Source organism: Rutidosis leptorrhynchoides, chromosome 11, assembly GCF_046630445.1.
Source record: "Rutidosis leptorrhynchoides isolate AG116_Rl617_1_P2 chromosome 11, CSIRO_AGI_Rlap_v1, whole genome shotgun sequence".
Taxonomy (NCBI): Eukaryota; Viridiplantae; Streptophyta; class Magnoliopsida; order Asterales; family Asteraceae; genus Rutidosis; species Rutidosis leptorrhynchoides.
In genome coordinates this window covers 212,609,261-212,627,326 of record NC_092343.1, presented here as the reverse complement: position 1 = coordinate 212,627,326, position 18,066 = coordinate 212,609,261, and positions in this window count along the sequence as shown.

The window sequence follows — 18,066 nt, the reverse complement described above, 5'->3', positions numbered from 1 at the left end:
AAGATGCTATTGCTGAAGTGTCACTGCTTACTTCGGGTGTTGTGGAAAGGGTTGGTTCAATCCTAGTTTGACTAGGTTCCCTGATCCTCACAGGTTGAGCTTGGTGTACTACCCTAGATCGTTTGAGGTTCACCCTAAGTGGAGGATTAGCTGGCCCGAGTGGTTGAACTACAGGTTCCTCTACAACCTCTGGGGCTGGAACTACGGCAGGTTCAACTTGTTCTTGTTGTACCGGGTTCGGAAGAGGTATTCCTACAGCCTGAAAATAAGAACGCATACGAGCGTCTTGGGGTTCAGCTAGCCTCACTAGCCAATTTGGAATTGGCGCAGTGAATTGATTATCAGACACCATAGGGCTGTTCATCTTCAGCTCTCCAAAACTTTTCATCTGTAATCCATGTGTACCTGGTACAAAGATATTTGCATTTCTGCAAGCAATGATAGCATCATGGATAAAGATACAGAAAAACCTTTCGCAAGGGATGTATGAACCCCTTGGCTTTTCAACCTGTGCCTGAACCAAATCCCATATAAGTTCTGTATAATCAGGATTCTCTACTCTTGTGAATGAGTAGAAAAGTTTGAGCATCGGCACAGTTAAGCTATCAGATCCACTTCTTGTCATCAACAAGCATCTGTTGATGATTGAGAAGATCACATACCACCTTGAGTGCAGATATTTCTTCTGAAACTTAGCTGGTGGAACATTGGTAGCTCCAACATAACCAAGATCAAAGACAGAAGTCATCATTTGCTGAGTAGCAGAAAAAGCAGGAGCATTCTGTACAAGAGGAAGTCTGAATATCCTCCTGAAGTCTGCTTTTGTGATACTCCTGAATCCTTGTACTCCTCTCAGCCTAAATTCAAATCTGGTTGGTTCGCCCTGTGGATTATTAGCATTTGGTTGTGTGGCCTCCACAAATCTGATTGATCTGTTAAGAATATCCAAGTCTGTTTCTGGCACACTAACTGTGGAGCTCAGCGCATGCCATAAAGTATGCCTCTCTAGAATTGCAGTCCAATATTTGCAGGGAATATTGGTTTCAGAGTTGATAAAGTGATTGTTCGCCATTTAGCTGTATAAATAAGAAATAGAAGACCACAAGATATTGAGCAAAAAGCATATATCTCTATTCTTATTTGCCTTTGAAATCCTTTTTATATTTTTAAATTTTAAGATTTTTATGGTTTTCCAAATATAAAAGTCTTTTATTCTCAAATATGAACAAATAATTGACAACCATGACATTCATATGATATTCATCTTAGTACAAAATCATCATGCAAAGTCAATTATATAACACAAGGAATCAAAACAACACTTAGTCAATATCAGCACAATTCAAGCAGATTTGGTAGTTATGAAAACTTTAGATTCTGTAACCAAATAAGCTTGAGTTTTCATATCAGAAAAATATAGAATAAACATGTTAAGTGTTTGAAGATAAAAATCAGAAAATTTCAAGGTACCAAATTTCAGACTCGGTATCATGAAGGAAAACCAGATTCGGTATCTTCAACAATTAACAGAAAGTCACTCAAACATGCATATTCTATCACATATCATGTAATTTCACAACCATGATCAAACAACCATTTAATTACAAGCATATTAACATGTTAATTGTATGAACAAATTCGGTATCAAGATAAGAACACATTCGGTAGATACAGAATCCATCAAATAAGCAATTAAACAGGTAATCAGGCTCGGTCAAATGATAGATCAGTCAATTTAACTCAGATTAGACAAGATTTCATGTTGATTTTCCAAATCAATTGAGTTTAATCAAAGATTAATTGAAATCGGCTCAGACTCGGTATAATCAACAAGATTTCAAAAATTAAAGATCATAATCCAGTTATTTTGAACTTTTTTGGTTGATAAAAACATAATTATCTCAGATCTACAATAATATATCTTAAACATTGATTAAAATGAACAATTACCAAGAATTTGAAGAAACAGAATGACGGACTTGGTAGAATTAGGCAGATTCGGTATAATCAACAGACTCGGTAGGAAATTAATAACAGTAAGAGTAATGTTTGACTTTGACTCTCCTTTTATAGATACCGAAGGTAAAATACCGAATGGGCTTTACAGAATGGGCCTAATATACCGAATTCAGTCCAATTTTTCAAAACATAAACAATTTAACTCCAAATCTTGACAAATTGATTTTTCCTCTTGAAATCCATTTCAATCTTTTCATGAAAAACAATTCTGAGACAATTTTTTTTTTGAAAAACTTTGAACTTACCGAATCTGTACAGTTGGTTGTCAGACTTGGTAAAATGCTAAAAATAGCATTTATTCAGTAAAATTTAAATATTTTTGGATTTTATCTTTTCCAATTTTTATGAATTTTTCAAAATAAGATTTGTATTTAAAAGAACTTTGAATTTTATACAAAGTACAAATCTCCAGTGATACCAATTGTTGACACGAGTTGCATACTGAGATGTATACAAGTCATAGTGAATTATTTCAGATAAAAACAAAGAAATTTTGAATTCACTTTTGAAAAACAATATTTTTTGAATAATTTTCTCATTTTCTCCCTTTTTCTCCCCCTCAAAATGTGATATACAAGAAAGTAAATCAACATTTTGATTATGTTCCCAAGAAAATGAATCAACTCCCCCTTGAAATAGGATAACAATGAGTTACCTCCCCCTTACGTAACCATTGAACAAATGTACCTAGGAAGTTATCATTAATCTAAAGGCAGTCCCTTAAAGAAAAATTATCTAAAGCACTGAAACTTAGTTGCTCCCCCTAGAAAGTATCTACTCCCCCTAAACACAAGATCCCAAAAATAAGTCCCAACAGATCTAAGGAATATCAAGCACTATACTCTACCATGCCAATCTCTTTGATCAAGAATCTTAGCCTAAGTTCATCTAAAGGTTTAGTGAACATGTCAGCTAATTGCACTTTAGTAGGCACAAAGTATAATTCTACATCCCCTTTCTCTACATGGTCCTTAATGAAATGATAACGAATATCTATGTGTTTAGTTTTGGAATGCTGAACCGGGTTGCTTGTTATTGCAATAGCACTTTGTGAATCACAATAGATCGGGGTCTTAGAAATCTTAAAGCCATAGTCCAAGAGTTGAGTTTGCATCCACAAAACTTGTGAACAACGGTGAGCAGCAGCAATGTACTCAGACTCAGTTGTTGATAAAGACACACAGTTCTGCTTTTTGGATGACCAACCAACTAGCCTATTCCCTAACATCTGAATTGATCCAGATGTGCTTTTTCTATCAACATGGCAACCACCATGATCCGCATCAGTATAAGTAGTGAGATTGAAATCGAATCCATGAGGATACCAGATCCCAAGGTTAGGTGTACCTTTAAGGTATTGAAAAATCCTAACAACCGCTTTGGAGTGAGATTTCTTAGGGTTGGACTGAAAGCGGGCACAGACAGTTACGGCAAGTGTAATGTCTGGTCGACTTGCAGTCAGATACATTAAAGAACCAACCATGCTTCGATAAAGCGTAATATCAAAGGGTTCCCCATTAGTATCAGCATCCAGTAAAGTCCTCATTGGGGTTGTCATTGGTTTTAAAGCAGTCATTTTAAAACGTTTTAGCATATCATTGATATACTTTGTTTGACTGATAAAAATCCCATTTGGTAATTGTTTTACTTGTAACCCCAAGAAGAAAGTTAACTGGTCAAGCATGCTCATTTCGAATTTGCTGGCCATAAGGTCACCAAATTCTTTGCATAAGGCCGGGGACGTGGAACCAAAAATAATATCATCAACGTAAATTTGAACCAAGAGAATGTGACCGTGGTATTTACGGATGAATAGCGTTGTATCAATCGTTCCACGAGAGAAGCCATTGTCCAGTAAATACTTTGTTAAGGTCTCGTACCATGCACGCGGTGCTTGCTTCAGACCGTATAAAGCTTTCTCCAAGTAGTAAACGTGGTTTGGATGAATGGGATCGACAAAGCCCTCTGGTTGATCAACATAGACTTGCTCTTGAAGATAACCATTCAGAAAAGGAGTTTTGACATCCATTTGAAACACCGTGAACTTCATATGAGAAGCAAATGCAAGGAAAAGATGAATTGCCTCAATCCTAGCAACCGGAGCAAACGTTTCGTCATAATCAATGCCCTCTTGTTGTCGATATCCTTTGGCCACAAGACGTGCCTTGTTTCGAACCATAATTCCATCAGAATCTTTCTTGTTCTTGAAAATCCACTTTACCCCTATTGGTCGTTGACCCGTTGGTCTTGGAACTAATCCCCATACTTTCAATCGTTCAAATTGATTGATCTCGTCTTGCATTGCAACTACCCAGTATGGATCTAGTAAAGCTTGAGCAACCGTTGTTGGTTCAATCTTACTAAGAAAGGCTGTAAATAGACACATATTCTGAGTAGCCCTTCGAGTTGACACTGGAGCAGATGCGTCACCAATAATAAGATCTATTGGATGACTTTTAGTCCATCGGGTGTGTGGAAGAGGTTGTACATCAGTGGTATCCATTGAAACATCAACCGTTGTTGACGTTGAGCCTTGATTCGCTGGATCTGATGTAACATTATCTAATGGATTCAATAGAGTTTCTGGAGAAACAGCTGGAGTTGTATCAACTGATGAATCTTGAATTGGTTCAAGATTATCAGTAACAGGATGTTAGAGGGAGGATGAAGAAGCAACAGGTGAATCAGTTGGTGTTGAATCTTCATCAAAAAGACTTTGAAGAGTCTCCACAGTAGTTGACTGTGATGGTGTAACCGGTACGGCTTGAACATTTGAATCCCGTTGAGGAGTATAAAGACTATCAAACAAGATATCCAGTTCCTCTGATGTAACCGTAGGAACACCCTTCTTCGAGAAAATTGAGTTTTGCGCGGAAGAAATAATGGCCAGGTTAGGATCGGGTTTTGAACTGAGTTGTTCAAAAGCCATTCCCGAAAATTCATCGAACTTGACGTTAATGCTCTCTTTAATCATCTTTGTCCGCTTATGATAAACACGATAAGCAACTTTGTTCGAGGAATAACCAAGAAATATGGCCTGATCGCCATGAGGATCAAACTTTTTGAGGCAACAAGAAGATCATTCCCTCCGGTGGATTGCACTGAGCATTGTCGACGTTCAAACAAAACTTTGAGATCTCCATCGCAGAATTGGCTCACACTAAATAAACTGCACCCCAAACCCTCAACATATGAAACCCTTTTGATTGTTATGCCATTTTGCACAAAATCTCCGTAACCCATTATTGTTGCAATCTCATCATTTCCAAATGTAACCGTTCCTAGGAATTTGTCAATGAAGTTGACAAGCAAGGATTTATCGCCCATCATGTGTCGAGAACAATCAGAATCGATATACCAAACACAGACGTCGAAACCCTGTAAATGTGAATTTCCTAGAGTTTAGGTACCCAAAGTTTTTTGGGTCCTTTTCGGTTAGTACCAACAATAAACTTTGGATTAACAACAAACTTTGGATCAATGATGAAATAATCACGTAAAGCATCATGCAGTTTAGACAATAAAGCATCATTTAAAACCACATTACATGAAGCATCATACGCAATATCAATCTTTACATCGTTATCAGAAGTCTTAACACACAATTTATTCCAAGTAGATGTTTTGTTCACAGACGAAAATTGAAAATAAGCCGGACCTCTTAGTACAAAATCATCATGCAAAGTCAATTATATAACACAAGGAATCAAAACAACACTTAGTCAATTTCATCACTGGAATCAGATATATCAACAACATCTTTATCCTTCTGCTGACTAGATGTACCAGCTTCATAAGTTGAACTTTGAAAAACACTGGACCGATAACCACCTTGTCTATTCTCCCCCTCATGAAGATTGTCGGGATCGAAATCATCATGATCAGGCATGTGAATTAGTCCAGGTGACTTGCATGGAGATAAAGGATACACTATCCTTGCTTGCTCAAGATAAATCATCATAGTTTCGCGAACTTCATCAAGATCAGTTCGTTTAGCAAACTCAGCAAGATAGAGCTCCTCCACCTCATTGTCAGAGAGATACTGTAATCCATATCTATTTGAACTTCGAGAAGGTGACCCAGTTGGTGAAACAACAGTGTAACCATGAACAAAAGTAGCATCAGCAGCAACTATTGAAGGCGATGTTGGTGGAAGTGTTTGAGTTGCCGTGAGGGCAGGTAAGGATGATTGTGCGATATTTTTCTTATATGTAGGGCTGTACATACTACTAGTCAGATTCGTGATATCCCCTTCTGATGGAGGTTGGGTAACAACCGGAGTTGTCACTGGCGAAGTTTCTTTCGAAGCATTCGCCTCCATGACTTTGGTCTCATGGGACTCTGACAGAGCAGTAGAACTACCCGTCTGTTTAGTTCTCGCAGAGATATTGCTATCCCCGACTCCTGAAATCATTGATATACCATGAGGTGGCACATCTCTTTCAGTTAAAGACTCTTCCTCCAGACCCTGAGATTCAGAATCCGGAAGAGAAGTGGTTTGAACCAATGGATCACTTTCATGAACCAAGGGAACAGTCTACTGGAAGTCTGATAAATATCCCGTATAAATTGTTTGAAAATGTTGATAGCAACACAACAGCAAAAGATATATGGGATGAGATCAAACGACAGCAAGAAGGTTATGACATGTCAGACGTTACTAAATTGAATAAGGCTCTGGGATTCTATGAAGATTTCAAGCAGGAAACTGATGAACCACTCAAGGATACCTATCGTCGTTTCAATGGTGTTCTCAATGAGTTGAAAAGGTGCAAGATCATAAAAGTAAATGCTGAAGTCAACATGAAGTTTCTCAAAAAGCTCAATGCTGATTGGCTTCCTTATTGAACCATTGTTCGATCTACTAAAGAGATTGACAAGTTGACTATTCATGAGCTTGTTGGAGTTCTTATGCATTACCAACCTGAAGTGTCTAAACTTCAAGAAGGAAGGAAAGAGTCTTCTCCGGGCGATCCACTTGCTCTAATTGCCAAAAAGAAGAGCAAATCGTTGACGTCTTCCAAAAGCTTGTCCAAGAAAGTGCTTGTTGAAGAATCAACTGATTCAGAAGATTTGAATCTTTCTGATGTTGATGATTCTCATCTTGAATTAGTCAAGATGGCAGCCATGTTCACAAAAGCCTTGAACAAACACAAGTTTAAAGGCAAATCAAGCAATCAACGCAAAAACTCGTCATCTTCCTCGTACTACAAGAAAGCTGATCAATCTAAACAATAACGTGCTGATGATTCCAAGAAGGAAGATTCAATTTGTTTCAATTGTGGCAAAGCTGGTCATTACTCTCGTGAGTGCAAGATGCCTAAGAAGAAGGACGCAGCTTACTACAAGAAGAAAATGTTGATGGCTAAGATTGTGGAAACTGGGGGAGAGCTAAAACCGGTTGATGATACTTGGTTTAACTGGACTGACGATTCAGAGTCAGAGGTGGAACATGCAAATGTTTGCAAGGTGACAAAGCTCATCAAAGCTAAGGAAGCAATGGAGAATTCTGACTCAACATCCGATGATGATGAGGTACAATCATCTGAAATCTCACCTTATTTTATAAAAATGCAAAATGACTTGATGAAGAATCTGGTCTCAATGTCAAAAGAAGTCAAAGGCTTAAAATCTGAAAACAAAGTTTTAAAAGATAAAATCAAAATGAATGAGACCAGACCTTCCTCATCCAAATTGCAAACGGATGTGCAACAATTGACTCTCCAACTCAACTCTAAGGAAACTGAGTTGGAAGATCTGAAAAAGACAATTCATCCAATTAAAGTTGAAAGAACTGATTATCGTTTAAAATCGGAACGACTTGTAGAAAAAGTTCAATTTTTAGAAAAAGATCTTTCTGATTTGAAAAACTAACATGAACCCACACTTTCAAAACTAAACAAGAAAATCGTTCAATTGGAAAACACCATAATTGAAAAGAACACTGAAATTTCTTTATTGTCAAAAGAATCTTTTCAAATGAAAGCACAACTTGCTCGATATGAGGAAAAACTCTATCGAACAGAGCAATCCAAAGCTATCATGGATATGGAACTTTCAAAACAAACGATTTTCATGAATAGACCAAAAACGATTCATGGTGAAAAGTGGGGGTTGGGTTATGAAGATCCGAAAATTTTGGAAGATGCTTCCAAAAAGATTCCAGGATTATATCATTCTGATTATTTTCAAGCTGGTTTACCATCGCATTTTGTACATGCTTCTGATGCTGATTTTGATGATATTATTGTAAATCGTAAATCTAGGAAATACCATCAAATTAGCTTAATGTATGAAAAATCAATGCTAAGATAGGTAAATCGAATCCTGATTTCTTGAAAAATCTTGTTGAAACTGAAAAGAACATGCAACTTGAAGATTATGTGCCTAAGCGTAGACTGTTTATATCCCAACACTCATGCTAGAGAAATACATTTTAATGCTTGAGAATGAAGTGTTTAACAAACCTAGTTCTAGCATTACTGCAATAGATGAGGTGTTTGATGAACCAATTTTTGATGTGAAACGAATTCTACCAACTTTACCTGCATGTCCAGATGATGTTTTCCGTGCAGACCTAGCACATGAACTAACTGTCTTCTTTGAGACAGATTCTCTAGGTCAAAATTCTTTAGATGATAAAGTAGAACATCAGGATGAACCGAACATTGAACCTTTGATTGATTTTCAAAGTCAACTTGATCCTTTGCATGATTATTACTTGAATTTGCCTGCTGTACGTAATTTGAATCGTATAGTAGCTCAACTTGAACAGGAGAATATTGACTTGCAACTTAAGTGCCAATCATTAGAACAAATGCTTGCTTTGTGTGATAAATTGCCTTCACTGCCTAAGAAAGAATGTACTTATGCTTTTAAGGAGGGTGAAGTGATAGTTTCTGCTGAAGAATTATGTCTTGAGATTAAAAGCTTAAAACAATAGATAATTCAAATGAAACAGGCTAAATTCAAATCTGGCTGGTTCCAGATGAGGTTCAACACCAACATCTGAATATATTTTGAATTAGTCTTATTAAATAGCCTGATTCAAGAAGTGATCCATTGGTTCAAACCACTTCTCTTCCGGAATCTGAATCATTAAAATATAATCCTATTTCCTATCAAAATATATATTTCGGGGTCAAAATATATTTCCTAGGAGATGATGAGATGATTTTATAGTCCTTGTACTCCTCTCAGCCTAAATTCAAATCTAGCTTGTTCGCCCTGTGGATTAGTAGCATTTGGTTGTGTGGCCTCCACAAATCTGATTGATCTGTTAAAAATATCCAAGTCTGTTTCTGGCACACTAACTGTGGAGCTCAGAGCAGGCCATAAAGTATGCCTCTCTAGAATTGCAGTCCAATATTTGCAGGGAATATTGGTTTCAGAGTTGATAAAGTGATTGTTCGCCATTTAGCTGTATAAATAAGAAATAGAAGACCACAAGATATTTAACAAAAAGCATATATCTCTATTCTTATTTGCCTTTGAAATCCTTTTTATATTTTTAAATTTTAAAGTTTTTATGGTTTTTCAAATATAAAAGTCTTTTATTCTCAAATATGAACAAATAATTGACAACCATGACATTCATATGATATTCATCTTAGTACAAAATCATCATGCAAAGTCAATTATATAACACAAGGAATTAAAACAACACTTAGTCAATTTCAGCACAATACAAGCAGATTCGATAGTTATGAAAACTTTAGATTCTGTAACCAAATAAGCTTGAGTTTTCATATCAGAAAAATATAGAATAAACATGTTAAGTGTTTGAAGATAAAAATCAGAAAATTTCAAGGTACCAAATTTCAGACTCGGTATCAAGAAGGAAAACCAGATTCGGTATCTTCAACAATTAACAGAAAGTCACTCAAACATGCATATTCTATCACATATCATGTAATTTCACAACCATGATCAAACAACTATTCAATTACAAGCATATTAACATGTTAATTGTATGAACAAATTCGGTATCAAGAAAAGAACGCATTCGGTAGATACAGAATCCATCAAATAAGCAATTAAACATGTAATCAGGCTCGGTCAAATGATAGATCAGTCAATTTAACTCAGATTAGACAAGATTTCATGTTGATTTTCCAAATCAATTGAGTTTAATCAAAGATTAATTGAAATCGACTCAGACTCGGTATAATCAACAAGATTTCAAAAATTAAAGATCATAATCCAGTTATTTTGAACTTTTCTGGTTGATAAAAACATAATTATCTCAGATCTACAATAATATATCTTAAACATTGATTAAAATGAACAATTACCAAGAATTTGAAGAAACAGAATGACGGACTCGGTAGAATTAGGCAGATTCGGTATAATCAATAGACTCGGTAGGTAATTAATAACAGTAAGAGTAATATTTGACTTTGACTCTCCTTTTATAGGTACCGAAGGTAAAATACCGAATGGGCTTTATAGAATGGGCCTAATATACCGAATTCAGTCCAATTTTTCAAAACATAAACAATTTAACTCCAAATCTTGACAAATTGATTTTTTCTCTTGAAATCCATTTCAATCTTTTCATGAAAAATAATGGGTTTATAGAATGGGTTTAGATTTAGGATTTAGATTGAGTTTTTAACACGAGCGGTTTAGAGTTTAGAGTTTAGGGTTTAGGGTTTAGGGTTTAGTCCTCTAAATCGGGCTAAATTTTGACATAAAATATTTCACAAAACATGAACAAAAAAACGTTCGAAGATTAACATTCTTCACGATCAATATTATTTGAATATTATTTTTGTCGATTGTGTTCCCGCCTAAATAATAACATTCATCACGAAGTGTCTTTTTTAAATGTTCATATTTTCGTGTGATTATGCGTGAAATAAATTTCGAAAAAAAAGAAAAAAAAATTTGTTTCCCCCGCTCCCCTAATTATATATATATATATATATATATATATATATATATATATATATATATATATATATATATATATATATATATATATATATATATATATAATCAAAAACAATTGTTATTAAGATTTTGCTGTTATCAATGATATATAGACACTCGATTTAATATGTGGTATAGAAACTTTTATATAAAATGTTATAACAGCTTATTATAAGCATATATATAGTCTTGTTCATATATATATATATATATATATATATATATATATATATATATATATATGGGCAGGTTCAAACGAGAACCACTAAAAAACTGAGAACTGCGAGAACTATTTAATTTAATAGTTTTTATGCGTTTAAATGCAACAAATTACATGCAAATGTTAATTAACGAACATATGATTAACAAACATATGTTCATTAGCTCGAATTACATGTTAAATTGTTAATTATATGAAACTGTTCACATGTTCGAAAATAATTATGCACATGTAAACGAGAAAGTATATATTTAATTACATAGGTAAAATATAAGTGTTTTTTTAACTATTTTATGTTCATTCATACTCTTTTTCAAGGTTTATATGTGATTCAATCTATTTACATGTGAAAATCTTTATAAATCAAAAGTTCTCGCAGTTCTCGCTTTTTTTATGGTTCTCGTTTGAACTTTTGGCTATATATATAAATATATATATATATATATATATATATATATATATATATATATATATATATACACACACACACACACACACAGTAGGTTTTTGAGCTCGTGCGTTGCACGGGTATGTAAAAAACCGTGCAAAAATTAAATTTGCAGTTCATATTGGTATATAAATAACGATACTAAAAAAATATAAAAAGTATAAGAATTATTTAAGAGCCCGTGGTGTGACAAATTTTAAAAATTCTTTTAAGTTTAAGAGCCCGTGCTGTTGATAAATTTAAATTTCAACTTTAAATATTTTTTTTTTAGTTTAAGAACCCGTGGTGTTGACGAATTTTAAAAGTTCCTTTGAGTTTAAGAGCCCGTGATGTTGTCAAATTTTAAAAGTGATTTTGGGTTGTGTTAATAACTTAATGTTTACATATTTTTTTTCTCACCATTAATATCTTTTTAATATATAAATTATATACTACGTAATATTTAGAGTACATTAAAAATTTGTCATGCAACGTAACATTATGCAAAATGATTTATTAACATATTTTTCTATTCGAGAAGTGTGTATATTACTCCATATGTGATAATTTAAGTAATGATAATAATTAATCATTGCTTAAATGGGTAAAATAATCGTGCAAAGTTAATTGATTTTTTCAAATAATTATTTTTTTGAGTTTAAGAGTCCGTGGTGTTAACAAATTTTAAAAGTTCTTTTGAAAATTATATACAACGTAATATTTAGAGAAAAAATGAGTCAATTGAAAATTTATCATGGAACGTGTCACATGAAAACATGCTAGTTAAGTCTAAGTTATATTTCCTCTATGTTATCATTTTATAATAACTCTTCTATAAAATATATATATGTCACATGTCATTATATTAAATTAAATATTACGAAGTAATATTAAATATAAGGGAGGTAATATTTCCACTCTCTCATTTACTTGTTCCACCATAATTTGATGCTATTCTTTCTAATATATCCCCCTTGATGAATTATAAGAAAAAGATTGCGTAAGCTTTTCATTAAGGGTATATTAGAGAATCTAGGTGAGAAAAGTAACTTTAATGGTGGAAATATCATTTCCTTAAATATAAATGGGTCGATACTTAGATCACCAACGATAAATTGAATGTAATGTACATTCAATGTAATGTAATGTATCGTTCATCTTATAATTATATATATATATATATATATATATATATATATATATATATATATATATATATATATATATATATATATATATATAATTATAAGATGAACGATGGTTTAAGTCCAACACATAAATGGGCCGATAGAATGGATAAATTGATACAAATCTTTTAAAAAAATCTTGGATACAAAGTTGTAGATACAAAAGATTCTGGTTAACCAATTAATTAAGGAATTAATGATTTACGGAGTATTAGTTAGTTTAAATTTTATATTAATTTTTGTAAATTATGCTATAATATATATATATATATATATATATATATATATATATATATATATATAAATAAATAAATTATAATGAATAATTAATTCAATTTAATTAGAAAATGACAACTAAGCAAATACTTTTTTATTTTATTTATATGTATAGATACTACAATTATTTAACAAAGCAAAAAATGATATTCAATTTGTATGGTAAAAGCAAATTACTAGATTGATATTTTAATGATTTTAAAAAAATTGTTACATATGATGAGTTTAAGTATTTAAAATGGATATATATATATATATATATATATATATATATATATATATATATATATATATATATATATATATATATATATATATATATATATATATATATATATATATATATATATATATATATATATATATAGGGGCAGGATCAATGAGGAAGTAACCAATCGGGGGGAAGCGGGGGGAAGCAAAAAAATTTTTTCGTTTTTTTTTAATTGTTTTTCCTGGCACCAAGATCACACGAAAATATGAACATTTAGAAGAGACATTTCGTGATGAATGTTATTATTTAGGCGGGAAAACGATCGACAAAAATAACATTCAAGATAATATTGTTCGTAAAGAATATGAAAGTTTTTTTTTCATGTTTTGTTAAGTAAAATTTAGCCCGATTTAGAGTTTAGGGTTTAGGGTTTAGGGTTTAGGGTTTAGGGTTTGGTGTTTTGGGTTTATTCCATAAACCCAAAACACTAAACCCTAAACCCTAAACTCTAAACCGTTCGTGTTAAAAACTCAATCTAAATCCTAAATCTAAACCCTAAATCTAAACCCTAAACCCTAAATTTCTAAACCCTAATATCTAAACCCTATAAACCCTAATATCTAAAACCTCAAAATACGCTTGAAAAACACGATAATTGTTATATATTACTTCTTCGAGCGTTTTCCCGCCAAAATAAAAACATTTATCACAAAGTGTCTCTACTAAATGTTCATATTTTCATCTCATCTATAATGTTCGTGAACAAAGTTTTTTCAAAAAACGAAAAAAATAAAAATTTTGCTTCCCCCCGCTTCCCCCCGATTGGTTACTTCCCTCTTGATCCTACCCCTATATATATATATATATATATATATATATATATATATATATATATATATATATATATATATATATATAGCAGGTTCAAACGAGAACCACAGAAAATGCGAGAACTGCGAGAACTTCTTAATTTCATAGTTTTTATGCATTTAAATGCAACAAATTACATGTAAATGTTAATTAATGCTCATAACATTAACAAACATTTGTTCATTTCCACAAAATTACATGTTAAATTGTTAATTATATGAATTATTCACATGTTCATAAATGAATATGCACATGTAAACGAGAAACTATATATTTGATTATATAGTTAAAAATATAAGTTTTTTCAAACTATTTTATGTTCATCCTTATTCTCCATCAACATTTATGGGTTATTCAATCTACTTACATATGAAAATATTTGTAAAATTAAAGTTCTCGCAGTTCTCGCTTTTTATGTGGTTCTCATTTGAACTTTTGACTATATATATATATATATATATATATATAGGGGCAGGATCAATGGGGAAGTAACCAATCGGGAGGAATCAAATTTTTTTTTTCATTTTCTTTGGAATTTTTTTTTCCCGGCCTCAACATCACAAGAACGAAAATATGAACATTTAGAAAAGACACTTCGTGATGAATGTTATTATTTAGGCGGGAAAACGATCGACAAAAATAACATTCAAGATAATATTGTTCGTGAAGAATGTGAACGTTTTTTTTTTCTTCATGTTTTTTGAATTAGCCCGATTTAGAGTTTAGGGTTTGGTGTTTTGGTTTATTCCATAAACCCAAAACCCAATACCCAAAACCCTAAACTCTAAACCGTTCGTGTTAAAAACTCAATCTAAATCCTAAATTTCTAAACCCTAATATCTAAACCCTATAAACCCTAATATCTAAACTCTAATATAAAAAACCTCAACATACGCTCGAAAAACACGATAATTGTTATATATTACTTTTTCGAGCGTTTTCCCGCCAAAATAAAAACATTTATCACAAAGTGTCTTTATTAAATGTTCATATTTTCATCCAATCTATACTGTTCGTGAACAAAGTTTTTTCAAAAAACGAGAAAAAAAATTTGCTTTCCCCCGATTGGTTACTTCCCCCTTGATCCTACCACTATATATATATATATATAATATATATATATAATATATATATATATATATATATATATATATAATATATATATATATATATATATATATATATATATATATATATATATATATATATATATATATATATATATATATATATATATATATATATATATATATATATATATATATATATATATATATATAGTTAAGTATCGTTTTTCTCTTTTGCCCTCTTTGATCGTCGATTATATGAAATTAGGTTTCTTTTTTCCCTTTGTCTTAATTAATTTGATTGTTTATCTTTTAGTTAATGTTGCCTTTTTTGATAATACAGAGCATGGGTTAGTGATTGTTAGTGACACTATAAAATTTTTCCTATATTAGTATTTAGATTAGAATTTAGAATGTGTTTTTTTAGTTGCCTATAATGGTGAAAGGAGAATTAGGTAATTGATTTGTAGGGTCATTTGTAATTGGCTTGTAGTTTTAACACCTCTATTAAATAGTATAAAATTTAATTTAATTAGGTGTTGCATTGTTGATGTAAAGTAACAAATCATTGAGAGTACAAAAATGTTAACTTTCATGGTCTAAGGGGGTTAATTACCATATAATGTTAGATTACTATTACTATAACCATTATTATTACCATATATACTAACCAACACCCAAAGTTTGATCGTTTTATCCCAACCCCCACCCAATTTCCCCCAAAAAAGACAACAAGGAAAAAAGGGGAAAAAAAATACAAAACACCCCCTAAAAAATGTAAAAAGTTACATCCCAACCCTCAAACCAGGGGTATCAAGTGTAAAATCAATATTTTAATAAAAAAACTTAATTAAACTTCACCCATATTTTCAACGGGACATACCTTTCCGCTCGACTCGCGTTAAAATTTTTCGAACCAACCGTTCAACTCAAAAAAATCTAACGAACACAACGGGACTAACTATACGCGAAACGGACGCTTCTAAAAAAACGCTAAATACCTCGGATTCTATTCAATACTCAACGGGACATATCTTCCCGCTCGGCTCGCGTTAATTTTTTTCGAACCAACCGTTCAACTCAAAAAAAATCTAACGAACACAACGGGACTAACTATACGCGAAACGGACACTTCTAAAAAAACGCTAAATACCTCGGATTCTATTCAATACTCAACGGGAAAACGATCGACAAAAATAACATTCAAGATAATATTGTTCGTAAAGAATATGAAAGTTTTTTTTTCATGTTTTGTTAAGTAAAATTTAGCCCGATTTAGAGTTTAGGGTTTAGGGTTTAGGGTTTAGGGTTTAGGGTTTGGTGTTTTGGGTTTATTCCATAAACCCAAAACACTAAACCCTAAACCCTAAACTCTAAACCGTTCGTGTTAAAAACTCAATCTAAATCCTAAATCTAAACCCTAAATCTAAACCCTAAACCCTAAATTTCTAAACCCTAATATCTAAACCCTATAAACCCTAATATCTAAAACCTCAAAATACGCTTGAAAAACACGATAATTGTTATATATTACTTCTTCGAGCGTTTTCCCGCCAAAATAAAAACATTTATCACAAAGTGTCTCTACTAAATGTTCATATTTTCATCTCATCTATAATGTTCGTGAACAAAGTTTTTTCAAAAAACGAAAAAAATAAAAATTTTGCTTCCCCCCGCTTCCCCCCGATTGGTTACTTCCCTCTTGATCCTACCCCTATATATATATATATATATATATATATAGCAGGTTCAAACGAGAACCACAGAAAATGCGAGAACTGCGAGAACTTCTTAATTTCATAGTTTTTATGCATTTAAATGCAACAAATTACATGTAAATGTTAATTAATGCTCATAACATTAACAAACATTTGTTCATTTCCACAAAATTACATGTTAAATTGTTAATTATATGAATTATTCACATGTTCATAAATGAATATGCACATGTAAACGAGAAACTATATATTTGATTATATAGTTAAAAATATAAGTTTTTTCAAACTATTTTATGTTCATCCTTATTCTCCATCAACATTTATGGGTTATTCAATCTACTTACATATGAAAATATTTGTAAAATTAAAGTTCTCGCAGTTCTCGCTTTTTATGTGGTTCTCATTTGAACTTTTGACTATATATATATATATATATATATATATATATATATATATATATATATATATATATATATATATATATATATAGGGGCAGGATCAATGGGGAAGTAACCAATCGGGAGGAATCAAATTTTTTTTTTCATTTTCTTTGGAATTTTTTTTTCCCGGCCTCAACATCACAAGAACGAAAATATGAACATTTAGAAAAGACACTTCGTGATGAATGTTATTATTTAGGCGGGAAAACGATCGACAAAAATAACATTCAAGATAATATTGTTCGTGAAGAATGTGAACGTTTTTTTTTTCTTCATGTTTTTTGAATTAGCCCGATTTAGAGTTTAGGGTTTGGTGTTTTGGTTTATTCCATAAACCCAAAACCCAATACCCAAAACCCTAAACTCTAAACCGTTCGTGTTAAAAACTCAATCTAAATCCTAAATTTCTAAACCCTAATATCTAAACCCTATAAACCCTAATATCTAAACTCTAATATAAAAAACCTCAACATACGCTCGAAAAACACGATAATTGTTATATATTACTTTTTCGAGCGTTTTCCCGCCAAAATAAAAACATTTATCACAAAGTGTCTTTATTAAATGTTCATATTTTCATCCAATCTATACTGTTCGTGAACAAAGTTTTTTCAAAAAACGAGAAAAAAAATTTGCTTTCCCCCGATTGGTTACTTCCCCCTTGATCCTACCACTATATATATATATATATATATAT